We start from the raw sequence: 12,315 nt of genomic DNA on the forward strand, positions 1-12,315 counted from the left end.
AGGGAGGGGAGGAGAGAGGTACAGCGAGGGAGGGGGGAGGGAGATGTACAGCGAGGGAGGGGGGGAGAGCGAGGGAGGGGGGAGGAGAGAGGCACAGCGAGGGAGTGGAAGAGAGAGGTACAGCGAGGGAGGGGAGGAGAGAGGTACAGCGAGGGAGGGGAGGAGAGAGGTACAGCGAGGGAGGGGAGGAGAGAGGTACAGCGAGGGAGGGGGGAGGGAGAGATACAGCGAGGGAGGGGGGAGAGCGAGGGAGGGGGGAGGAGAGAGGCGCAGCGAGGGAGGGGGGAGGAGAGAGGCGCAGCGAGGGAGGGGGGAGGAGAGAGGCGCAGCGAGGGAGGGGGGAGGAGAGAGGTGCAGCGAGGGAGGGGGGAGGAGAGGTACAGCGAGGGAGGGGAGGAGAGAGAGGCACAGCGAGGGAGGGGAGGAGAGAGAGGCACAGCGAGGGAGGGGAGGAGAGAGAGGCACAGCGAGGGAGGGGAGGAGAGAGAGGCACAGCGAGGGAGGGGAGGAGAGAGGCACAGCGAGGGAGGGGAGGAGAGAGAGGCACAGCGAGGGAGGGGAGGAGAGAGAGGCACAGCGAGGGAGGGGAGGAGAGAGAGGCACAGCGAGGGAGTGGAGGAGAGAGAGGTACAGCGAGGCACAGCGAGGGAGGAGAGTAGAGAGGTACAGCGAGGGAGGGGGGTGGAGAGAGGTACAGCGAGGGTGGAGAGGAGAGAGAGGTACAGCAAGGGTGGGGAGGAGAGAGAGGTTCAGCGAGGGAGGGGAGGAGAGAGAGGCACAGCGAGGGAGTGGAGGAGAGAGCTACAGCAAGGGAGGGGAGGAGAGTGAGGCACAGCGAGGGAGGGGAGGAGAGAAAGGCACAGCGAGGGAGTGGAGGAGAGAGAGGTACTGCGAGGAACAACGAGGGAGGGGAGGAGAGAGGCACAGGGAGGGAGGGGAGGAGAGAGAGGCACAGCGAGGGAGTGGAGGAGAGAGAGGTACAGCGAGGCACAACGAGGGAGGAGAGGAGAGAGGTACAGCGAGGGAGGGGAGGAGAGAGGTATAGTGAGGGAGGGGGGAGGAGAGAGGTACAGCGAGGGAGGGGGAGAGGTACAGCGAGGGAGGGGAAGGAGATAGGCAGAGCGAGGGAGGGGGGAGAGGTACAGGGAGGGAGGGGGGAGGAGAGAGGTACAGCGAGGTAGGGGAGGAGAGAGGTACAGCGAGGGAGGGGAGGAGAGGCACAGCGAGGGAGGGGGGAGGGGAGAGGTACAGCGAGGGAGGGGAATAGAGAGGTACAGCGAGGGGGGGAGGAGATGTACAGCGAGGGAGGGGAGGAGAGAGGCACAGCGAGGGAGGGGGGAGGAGAGAGGCACAGCGAGGGAGGGGGGAGAGGTACAGGGAGGGGGGAGGAGAGAGGTACAGCGAGGGAGGGGGGAGGAGAGAGGTACAGCGAGGGAGGGGAGGAGAGAGGTACAGCGAGGGAGGGGAGGAGAATGGCACAGCGAGGGAGGGGAGGAGAGAGGCACAGCGAGGGAGGGGAAGAGAGAGGTACAGCGAGGGAGGGGAGGTGATGTACAGCGAGGGAGGGGAGGAGAGAGGCACAGAGAGGGGGGAGGAGAGAGGCACAGCGAGGGAGGGGAGGAGAGAGGTACAGCGAGGGAGGTGGGAGGAGAGAGGTACAGCGAGGGAGGGGGGAGGGGAGAGGTACAGCGAGGGAGGGGGGAGGAGAGAGGTACAGCGAGGGAGGGGAGGAGAGAGGTACAGCGAGGGAGGGGAGGAGAGAGGCACAGCGAGGGAGGGGAGGAGAGAGGCACAGCGAGGGAGGGGAAGAGAGAGGTACAGCGAGGGAGGGGAGGAGAGAGGTACAGCGAGGGAGGGGAGGAGAGAGGTACAGCGAGGGAGGGGAGGAGAGAGGTACAGCGAGGGAGGGGAGGAGAGAGGCATAGCGAGGGAGGGGAGGAGAGAAGCACAGCGAGGGAGGGGTGGAGAGAGGCACAGGGAGGGGAGGAGATGTACAGCGAGGGATGGGGGAGGAGAGAGGTACAGCGAGGGTGGGGAGGAGAGAGGCACAGCGAGGGAGGGGTGGAGAGAGGCACAGCGAGGGAGGGGAGGAGAGAGGTACAGCGAGGGAGGGGGGAGGAGAGAGGTACAGCGAGGGAGGGGAGGAGAGAGGTACAGCGAGGGAGGGGAGGAGAGAGGTACAGCGAAGGAGGGGAGGAGAGAGGTACAGGGAGGAAGGGGCGGAGAGAGGTACAGCGAGGGAGGCGAGGAGAGAGGTACAGCGAGGGAGGGGGGAGGAGAGAGGTACAGCGAGAGTGGGGAGGAGAGAGGTACAGCGAGGGTGGGGAGGAGAGAGGTACAGCGAGGGAGGGGAGGAGAGAGGTACAGCGAGGGAGGGGAGGAGAGAGGCACAGCGAGGGAGGGGGGAGAGGTACAGCGAGGGAGGGGGGAGAGGTACAGCGAGGGAGGGGGGAGGAGAGAGGTACAGCGAGGGAGGGGGGAGAGGTACAGCGAGGGACTGGGGAGGAGAGAGGCACAGCGAGGGAGGGGGAAGAGGTACAGGGAGGGAGGGGGGTGGAGAGAGGTACAGCGAGGGAGGGGAGGAGAGAGGTACAGCGAGGGAGGGGGGAGGAGAGAGGTACAGCGAGGGAGGGGAGGAGAGAGGTACAGCGAGGGAGGGGGGAGGAGAGAGGTACAGCGAGGGAGGGGAGGAGAGAGGCACAGCGAGGGAGGGGGGAGGAGAGAGGTACAGCGAGGGAGGGGAGGAGAGAGGCACAGCGAGGGAGGGGGGAGGAGAGAGGTACAGCGAGGGAGGGGAGGAGAGAGTTACAGCGAGGAAGGGGAGGAGAGAGGTACAGCGAGGGAGGGGGGAGGAGAGAGGTACAGCGAGGGAGGGGAGGAGAGAGTTACAGCGAGGAAGGGGAGGAGAGAGGTACAGCGAGGGAGGGGGGAGGAGAGAGGCACAGCGAGGGAGGGGAGGAGAGAGGCACAGTGAAGGAGGGGAGGAGAGAGGCATAGCGAGGGAGGGGAGGAGAGAGAGGCACAGCGAGGGAGGGGGGAGAGAGTGGTACAGTGAGGGAGGGGGGAGAGAGGTACAGCGAGGGAGGGAGAGGAAAAAATTATTATGAATGTAGATATGTAAATATTTTAAATTGTATAAACGACTTTATATTCCCTATGCTAATTATTCTGCTCCATAGGAATTGTTCCTAATATTGCAATATACTAAGATAAATCACTTGATTTTTCAGTGTCCTCGTGTGGTAACGGAGGAAGGGAGCAGCGCTGATTGAGGAGACCCTAGGGAGTGATTCATGGTATGTTTATCAATGTAACTTGCACATCCTCATAACCTTTTATATAACACAGAACAAATGCAAAGAAAGCTGCAACATGGCCAGTGTGGGGGTCAGACCCACGACCTTGGCATTATTATCACCACAACTGAGCTATCCAGCAAGTAATTGTACGTAGCACACGAGAGGCAGCGCAGGTACTGCTGGAATAGTATTTTACTCATCACTTAGTGTATATTTACAGACAAAATGGAACAGATAACGTTTCAGTGCAGCAGCCCTTTTATATACACACATACAGTACGCACAGCCATGCGGACAGACAAAAAGGAACAGATAATGTTTCAGGGCAGCAGCCCTTTTATATACACACATACAGTACGCACAGCCATGCGGACAGACAAAAAGGAACAGATAATGTTTCAGGGCAGCAGCCCTTTTATATACACACATACAGTACGCACAGCCATGCGGACAGACAAAAAGGAACAAATAACGTTTCAGGGCAGCAGCCCTTTTATATACACACATACAGTACGCACAGCCATGCGGACAGACAAAAAGGAACAGATAACGTTTCAGGCCAGCAGCCCTTTTATATACACACATACAGTACGCACAGCCATGCGGACAGACAAAAAGGAACAAAAAACGTTTCAGGGCAGCAGCCCTTTTATATACACACATACAGTACGCACAGCCATGCGGACAGACAAAAAGGAACAGATAATGTTTCAGGGCAGCAGCCCTTTTATATACACACATACAGTAAGCACAGCCATGCGGACAGACAAAAAGGAACAGATAACGTTTCAGGGCAGCAGCCCTTTTATATACACACATACAGTACGCACAGCCATGCGGACAGACAAAAAGGAACAGATAACGTTTCAGGGCAGCAGCCCTTTTATATACACACATACAGTACGCACAGCCATGCGGACAGACAAAAAGGAACAAATAACGTTTCAGGGCAGCAGCCCTTTTATATACACACATACAGTACGCACAGCCATGCGGACAGACAAAAAGGAACAGATAATGTTTCAGGGCAGCAGCCCTTTTATATACACACATACAGTACGCACAGCCATGCGGACAGACAAAAAGGAACAGATAATGTTTCAGGGCAGCAGCCCTTTTATATACACACATACAGTACGCACAGCCATGCGGACAGACAAAAAGGAACAGATAACGTTTCAGGCCAGCAGCCCTTTTATATACACACATACAGTACGCACAGCCATGCGGACAGACAAAAAGGAACAGATAATGTTTCAGGGCAGCAGCCCTTTTATATACACACATACAGTACGCACAGCCATGCGGACAGACAAAAAGGAACAAATAACGTTTCAGGGCAGCAGCCCTTTTATATACACACATACAGTACGCACAGCCATGCGGACAGACAAAAAGGAACAGATAACGTTTCAGGGCAGCAGCCCTTTTATATACACACATACAGTACGCACAGCCATGCGGACAGACAAAATGGAACAGATAATGTTTCAGGGCAGCAGCCCTTTTATATACACACATACAGTACGCACAGCCATGCGGACAGACAAAAAGGAACAGATAATGTTTCAGGGCAGCAGCCCTTTTATATACACACATACAGTACGCACAGCCATGCGGACAGACAAAAAGGAACAAATAACGTTTCAGGGCAGCAGCCCTTTTATATACACACATACAGTACGCACAGCCATGCGGACAGACAAAAAGGAACAAATAACGTTTCAGGGCAGCAGCCCTTTTATATACACACATACAGTACGCACAGCCATGCGGACAGACAAAAAGGAACAGATAACGTTTCAGGGCAGCAGCCCTTTTATATACACACATACAGTACGCACAGCCATGCGGACAGACAAAAAGGAACAAATAACGTTTCAGGGCAGCAGCCCTTTCCTCAGATCCCCCTCAGTGTGCACAAGGAGAATAGACATTTATATAACAATGACATTCACCTCCACCCACTAAGCGCCAAAACGCCATTAAATCCGACTGATATTTCAATAATTACTTTGTGGGGTGTGCTACTAACTTATTAGTGAAACGCAACCCAAACCACAGACATGAACCTCATTGTATTGAATGTCTTTATTTATGTAGCGCCATTAAATGTACATAGCTCTTCACAGTAGTAATTTGCGACAATCGTATAAATAACAAATAATATAAATAACAGGTCATGGGAATAAGTGCTTCGGACATAAAAGTAACATTAAGGAAGAGGAGTCCCTACTCCGAGGAGCTTACAATTTTATTGGTGGGTAGGAAGAACGTACAGAGACAGTGGGAGGGCGTTCTGATAAGTGCATCTGCACAAGGGGCCAAGCTTTATGCGTATAGCCACGGTGCTACTCATATGCTTCTTTAAGAAAGTGGGTCTTAAAGGTGGTTGGAGAGGGTGCTAGTCGGATATTGAGGGGAAGGGCATTCCAGAGGTGCGGGGCAGTAAGTGAGAAAGGTTTAAGGCAGGAGAGGGCTTTAGATACAAAGGGGATTGAAAGAAGACATCCTTGAGCAGGACGCAAGAGTCGGGATGGTGCATAGCGAGAAATTAGTGCTGAGATGTAAGGAGGGGCAGAAGAGTGTAAAGCTTTAAAAGTGAGGAGGAGAATTGAGTGCGAGATGCGGGATATATTTGGGAAGCCAGGAGTGAGATTTCAGCAGGGGAGACGCTGAGGCAGATTTAGGAAAGAGTAGAGTGATTCTGGCAGCACCGTTTAGGATAGATTGTAGGGGAGACAGGTGGGAGGCAGGAAGGTCGGACAGCAGGAGGTTACAGTAATCTAGACGGGACAGAATGAGGTACACTAGATGTGTATACCAAACCAGCGCTTAGATCAGATATAGTTCTAATAGAACACACCCCGTGATAGGTGTAAGTGATAATAAATTAGTGACAAATAAATGGAACGATAATACTTCGCTGCTCAAACCCATAAAGGATTGGATTTCCTCAATCCCACACAAGTCGTAGTCCAGAAGTATTGGGGAGTGCAGATCTATGCAAAATAAAACACATACAAAATATAGTGCAATATGTTAACACAATAATAATAGTGTGAGTGTTCGGTTCTGTGCAGTGGGTACTCCCAGATTCCCAAATCTTTAAAAGCGTGTCCCAATAAATATTGGTGTGATGCTGTCTGTGTGTATTCTCTCTCTGAATGCGATGCGCCTCTGGAGTCAGGTTACCTGACTCCATTTCCTCTCTGAATGAGAAGAGTGTGCTGCTAGTTCTTGGGGATTTCAACTTCAATTGGCTTGACCCTAAAAACCACAAAATCCACACACAAGTTACATAGTTACATAGTAGATGAGGTTGAAAAAAGACGTACGGCCATCAAGTTCAACCTATGCTAAATTTAGGCAACAGATACTTTATCCTATATCTATACTTACTTATTGATCTAGAGGAAGGCAAACAAAAAACCCCATTAAGAGGAAAAAATAATTTCTTCCTGACTCCAAGAATTGGTAATCGGATTAATCCCTTGATCAACATCCTTCCCATGTATACTTATTTGGTATATCCCTGTATACCTTTCCCATCTAAAAAGATGTCCAACCTTTTTTTGAACAAATCTATTGTATCTGCCATCACAGTCTCCATGGGTAATGAATTCCACATTTTAACTGCCCTTACTGTAAAGAACCCTTTCCTTTGTTGCTGGTGAAATTTCCTTTCCTCCAACCTTAAGGGATGGCCCTGAGTCCTTTGTACTGCCCGTGGGATGAATAGTTCTTTTAAAAGCTCCTTGTATTGTCCCTGAATATATTTGTATATAGTAATCATATCCCCTCTTAGACGCCTCTTTTCTAATGTACAGTAAATAAATCTAATTTAGCTAGCCTCTCCTCATAAGTTAGAATGTCCATCCCCTTTATTAATTTGGTGGCTCTTCTCTGCACTCTCTAGTTCCATAATGTCTTTTCTTAGGATTGGTGCCCAAAATTGTACTCCATATTCAAGGTGTGGTCTTACTAATGCTTTGTAAAGGGCCATAATTATGTTTACTTCCCTTCTATCCATTGCCCGTTTGATGCAAGATAAGATCTTGTTTGCCTTTGCAGCTACTGCATGACATTGGGCACTATTGCTAAGCCTGCTGTCTACAAGCACTCCTAAATCCTTCTCCATCAAGGATTCCCCCAATATATCTCCATTTAATTTGTAAGTCGCCTTTTTATTCTTGCATCCCAAATGCATAACCTTACATTTATCTGTATTAAACCTCATCTGCCATTTACCTGCCCACGTTTCCAGTCTCTCCAAGTCCTTCTGAAGAGAAATTACATCCTGCTCTGATTCTATTACCTTACACAATTTAGTATCATCAGCAAAGATGGAGACTTTGCTCTCGATCCCAACCTCAAGGTCATTAATAAACAAGTTAAAAAGCAGGGGTCCCAGTACCGATCCTTGAGGTACTCCACTCACGACTTTAGCCCAACCTGAAAAAGTTCCATTTATGACAATAGGTTTTAGATCCGGTTTAACATATAAACATACTCGTCATACGGTCATGAAGGGGTTAACCCCTCCCGCAAGCCCTAAACAACCACTGTTGGGGCTAATACCCCCTTCACCCACCCCCGCTACCCACAATAAAAAAAACTCACACAGCAGGCGCCCAAAAAATAAATATAAATAAATGAATATAAAAAAATACATTTGAAATACATTTTTATTCATAGTGTACATGTGCAGGGGGTCTCCGGAGCTGAACCGCATTGGTTTCAGGTCCGGGGACCCCCTGCTTCCCGAGATACAGTCCCCTTTATGAGGTGCCGGTATCCCTCTGCGTTTAAAGGTCCCGATCACGTGACTGCGGCCTGTAAACCAAGCAGAGGGATACCGGCACCCCCTAAAGGGGCCTGTATCTCGGGGAGCAGGGGGTCCCCGGACCTAAAACCAAAACGTTTCTGCTCCGGAGACCCTCTGCACATCTACAGTATAAATAAAACACACACATCAATAAAGAATCGTTCTTTACCTTTGTGGCTATGTGCTATGGTAATGAAGCAGCATTTCTGTATTTTTAATAATATTGCACAGTGAGCAGGGGGTTCCCTAAGCCAGAAATCAAAACTCAGGGGACCCCCTGCTCCTGCACAATATTATTAAAAATACAGAAATGCTGCTTCATTACCATAGCTGATAGCCGCTAAGGCAATGAAGGGTTAAGGCAGAATAAACAATAAATACATTAAATACATATTTTTAATGTGTGTGTTAAACCTCCCTGCCTTCACTGTAATCTATGTAAAACCCCCTCCCCCTATTGTGTCTGCTAAACTTCCCTGCTTTGACTAATCTGTGTAAGCCCCCCTCCCCCTATTGTGACGGTTAAATCTCCCTGGCCTGTGTTTCTGTGAGTGCAGTGTACTGGGAGGGGGAGGGGGATCCCGTGTAAATAACCACACCCACACAGAGGGATGGAGTTCCCACGCTCTGATTGGCTACCGTACCATGTGTGGACGACCATGTGTCTTTTAATGACGTCATCTTAAAGGCAATTGAAGCAAAGCCATTCTGATTGGCTGTGCTTTCATTGCCTTTAAGTGACGTCATAATTTTTATTTTTGTCGGCCAAAACACATGGTTTTCACGGCCCAATCAGGACCGTGGGAACCATGACGAAAATGTGCCATCATAGGCCTTTAAAAGCCTATGTCGTCTCATTTTGAAGCCAGACGCCGCGGAGGAGAAGAAAGAAGACAAGGGCGTGGCCGAGGACGGGAAGAAGACCCCACCCGGAAGAAGATAGAAGAATACAGATGAAGATGGATTACAAATAGAAGACCCGTGGATTGATTTGGATTTTTAGTTTAATGTTTATTTTTTTATGGTTTATTATTTTATGGGTTCCTGTGCCTTGTGGGTTGGTTCGTGAGTAAGCTGCGCAACGGGAGTCGGTGGGGCCAAGTAATGGTAAGTGAACTAAAGAAATGTATTTTATTTAACTTGTTAATTTTTTTAAAAGGTTTTTTAACATGTGTATTTTTTTTTTTGTGGTATATCATTTCTTGCCACTGTATGTATATATGTCTAGAGAGAGTGCAGAATAAATGAGTTCTTCAGTATTAGGTGATACCTTTTTTATTGGACTAACAATTTATCACCTAATACTGAAGAACTCATTTATTCTGCACTATCGCAACTGGACTAACACGGCTACTGTCTAGAGAGATATATACATACAGGGTAAGAAATGATGTTGTTTTAAAAGCTTGATTTGATGTGTTTTAAATTAATTTGTCTATGCTGCTATGCTTTATTGTGAGTTTAAAGTATTTTAAAATTAGATAGATGTAATCCTTGGTATTGTATTGTGTGTTTGAGGGAGGTCAGGGATAGCCTTGGTTTTAAAGTTTGTATTCTGGTTGGTACTTATATTTTTTCACATGCTAAATTGTTCTGCTGCTCCAGGCGTGAATTAGTTAATTGTTTCATTGTTCGGGATGGACTGTCAATTGTTTAGGGATGTAAATAATGATTGCTAATTGATTTTTGTTTACTTGATTGGTTAAAATAGTTAACTTGTTTGGAAGTGTTTGTATTTTGCTTGCAATGATATTGCTAACATTCATTTGCAGAATGTATATGGTGCATAGATTTTATGCATCATTTATACAATGTAAATGCAATCTATTGATTGGAATGTGAGGTGTTTCATTGGCATTTGATGATTTAGATTGTGAGATCAGTTAGGATTATTAAAGGAAATTGATTTTATTGTAGTGTGTCTGTATGGAGAAGTGTTATTTGTAGGAGAGTACGGTTTTGATAACCCTTCTACATTTATTTGTATATTGGTTCATCGTGTGTGTGTGTGTGTGTATATATATATATATATATATATATATATAAAAGTATACATTACCGCATAGCAGCAAAAAGGGAGACAGCACTCAGGTGAATGAAAATAAATGTATTAAATACAGCACATAACTCCAACGTTTCGATCCCACAGGGGGATCTTCCTCAGGGTGGTGCAACAGACACAGGACAGTGAATGACTTATATACCCCAACACCCAAGTGACATAAACATCTCCACATCATCAGAAAGCATCATCATCGGGCGACAAAACAGCTGTGCATAATACAATTTAATTAGATCATGCTCCAACTCCATGTCTGTACTCCTATTGGGGAATCCAAGTCACATGATCAAACCCAAGCTGTCAGTGTCATTGCATGTAAACAAACTGATGCTGCATCAGCAGGCCCGGTTTTCAAGGCAACAACATGTGTGCTCAACTCTTTAAAGGCAGCAGACACCGGTGGTTGTCATGTGTACTGCACGTGTATAGATACACCACTGCAAATGTGTATGTGCTGTAGCAGTGATGAATTTACTTCTAAACAGCACCTAAGAATAACAGATACTGGCATGCGTATATCAGTAGAATCCTATGACAGATAGAACCCGCTGTAATCCCAGTCGGGTAACCCATAATAAACCTGTCGGCGTCACATGCTGCATGGATATACATAGGTTGCTAGTTAACCCCTAGTATACCAGTACTGCTAAAGACACAAAGTGCGATCAAATAAAGGAACATACTGTCTGTAGAACTACATAAATATACAATATACGGACCTGCAAAAATGTGGAATAAAGAACACCCAATACACAGTGAGGGTAAAGTGAAGAGAACCGGGAGGGGAAAATAAAATCAATGGAAGAAGCTGAACGACAAGAATATACAAGCTGTAGTAAAATATACTGTATAATAAATGCCTTTTACATAATCATTTTGAACTACGCTGATCCATGTATACTGTACATACAGTTGATGTTGAACAGTAATAATTACAAAAAATTACAAAAAATTACAAAAAACAACCCAAGTTCATGTCCTCATTCAGGCCTTTGGGGGCCATAGAATCCAGTCTGTGAATCATCCTCGCCTCAAGCTGGAGCAAAAGCCTGTGTCTATTTCCTCCCCTGGTTGGAGTATGGGCTTGTACAACGGGCATACAACGAAAGGTGGCTAAGCTGTGCTGTTTAAGCTTAAAGTGCCTTGCCACTGGTAACAGCTTAAGATCATCAGAATTGGTGGGGTCAGCAAGGGCCTTGCGTATTGTGGAACGATACATTGCTATTCGTTCCTTAAGCATACGCGATGTCTTGCCCACGTAAAGAAGCCCACAGGGGCATTTGATAATGTAGACTACAAATTTTGAGTCACAATTGAGAAAATCCACAATTTTAATTGGATAACCTTTATGCGGATGCATAAAAATGTTGCCCAGCATTAAATACTGGCAATTTACACAACCTCTACACTTGTGCACCCCCGGAGCTTTTGTTAGCCAGGTCGTTTTCGCTGCATATTTATCCACTGGGTCCGCCTTTATGAGGTAATCCCCCACATTCCGACCCCGCCGATAGCAAAAGAGGGGTGGGGACTCAAAATGTTTTCCGATACGTTTATCATTCGCCAAAATGTGCCAGTTTTGCTTTATACTGCGTTGTATCTGGCTTGAGGCAGTACTATATGTTGTTACTATGTGAAACCGATCATTTTCAATGGTTGTCACCGTAGGTTTCAGTAGATCACCCCTTGTTGGTAAACGTGCTTTGGCTAATGCTTGATCAATTTCTGTCCGATCGTAGCCCCTCTCTCTGAAGCGATCTGCCATTTTCTGTAAAGCTGCTTCAACATGCGTAGGATCGCTTGTAATTCTCCGTACCCGGAGCATTTGTGAAAAGGGGAGTCCCCTCTTTAGAGGGGGAGGGTGATGACTCTGAGCGTCTAAGAGAGTATTCTTATCTGTGTCCTTTGTATGTATTCTAGTACATAATACATTATTTTCCTTGTATACCACGGTATCCAGGAACACTATATTAGTGGCACTGTACTGGTACGTGAAGCGTATGTTTGATGGTATGAGATTCACATAATGAATAAATTCCAACAGATCATGTTCGCCCCCACCCCACAGGAGGAACACATCATCGATGAATCTAGCATAATATAAAATAGACTCAGCGTGTGGAGAA

At 47.8% G+C, this 12,315-nt stretch overlaps 1 protein-coding gene across 2 annotated transcripts in view; it reads left to right on the forward strand.

Annotated features, from left to right (window-relative positions):
• Nucleotides 1–12,315, forward strand: part of LOC142464298 (uncharacterized) — a 429,853-nt gene that overhangs the window by 394,431 nt on the left and 23,107 nt on the right. Inside the window, exon 2 of one of the 2 annotated variants that reach the window (XM_075567774.1) lies at nt 3,231–3,296. The gene's annotated coding sequence lies outside the window, so the exon portion shown is untranslated. Of the gene's footprint in view, nt 1–3,230; nt 3,297–9,166; nt 9,235–12,315 lie in introns of those variants that run through there. The other variant, XM_075567775.1, reaches the window with a different exon arrangement.

The sequence above is a fragment of the Ascaphus truei genome, chromosome 12, assembly GCF_040206685.1.
Source record: "Ascaphus truei isolate aAscTru1 chromosome 12, aAscTru1.hap1, whole genome shotgun sequence".
NCBI classification, from domain to species: domain Eukaryota; kingdom Metazoa; phylum Chordata; class Amphibia; order Anura; family Ascaphidae; genus Ascaphus; species Ascaphus truei.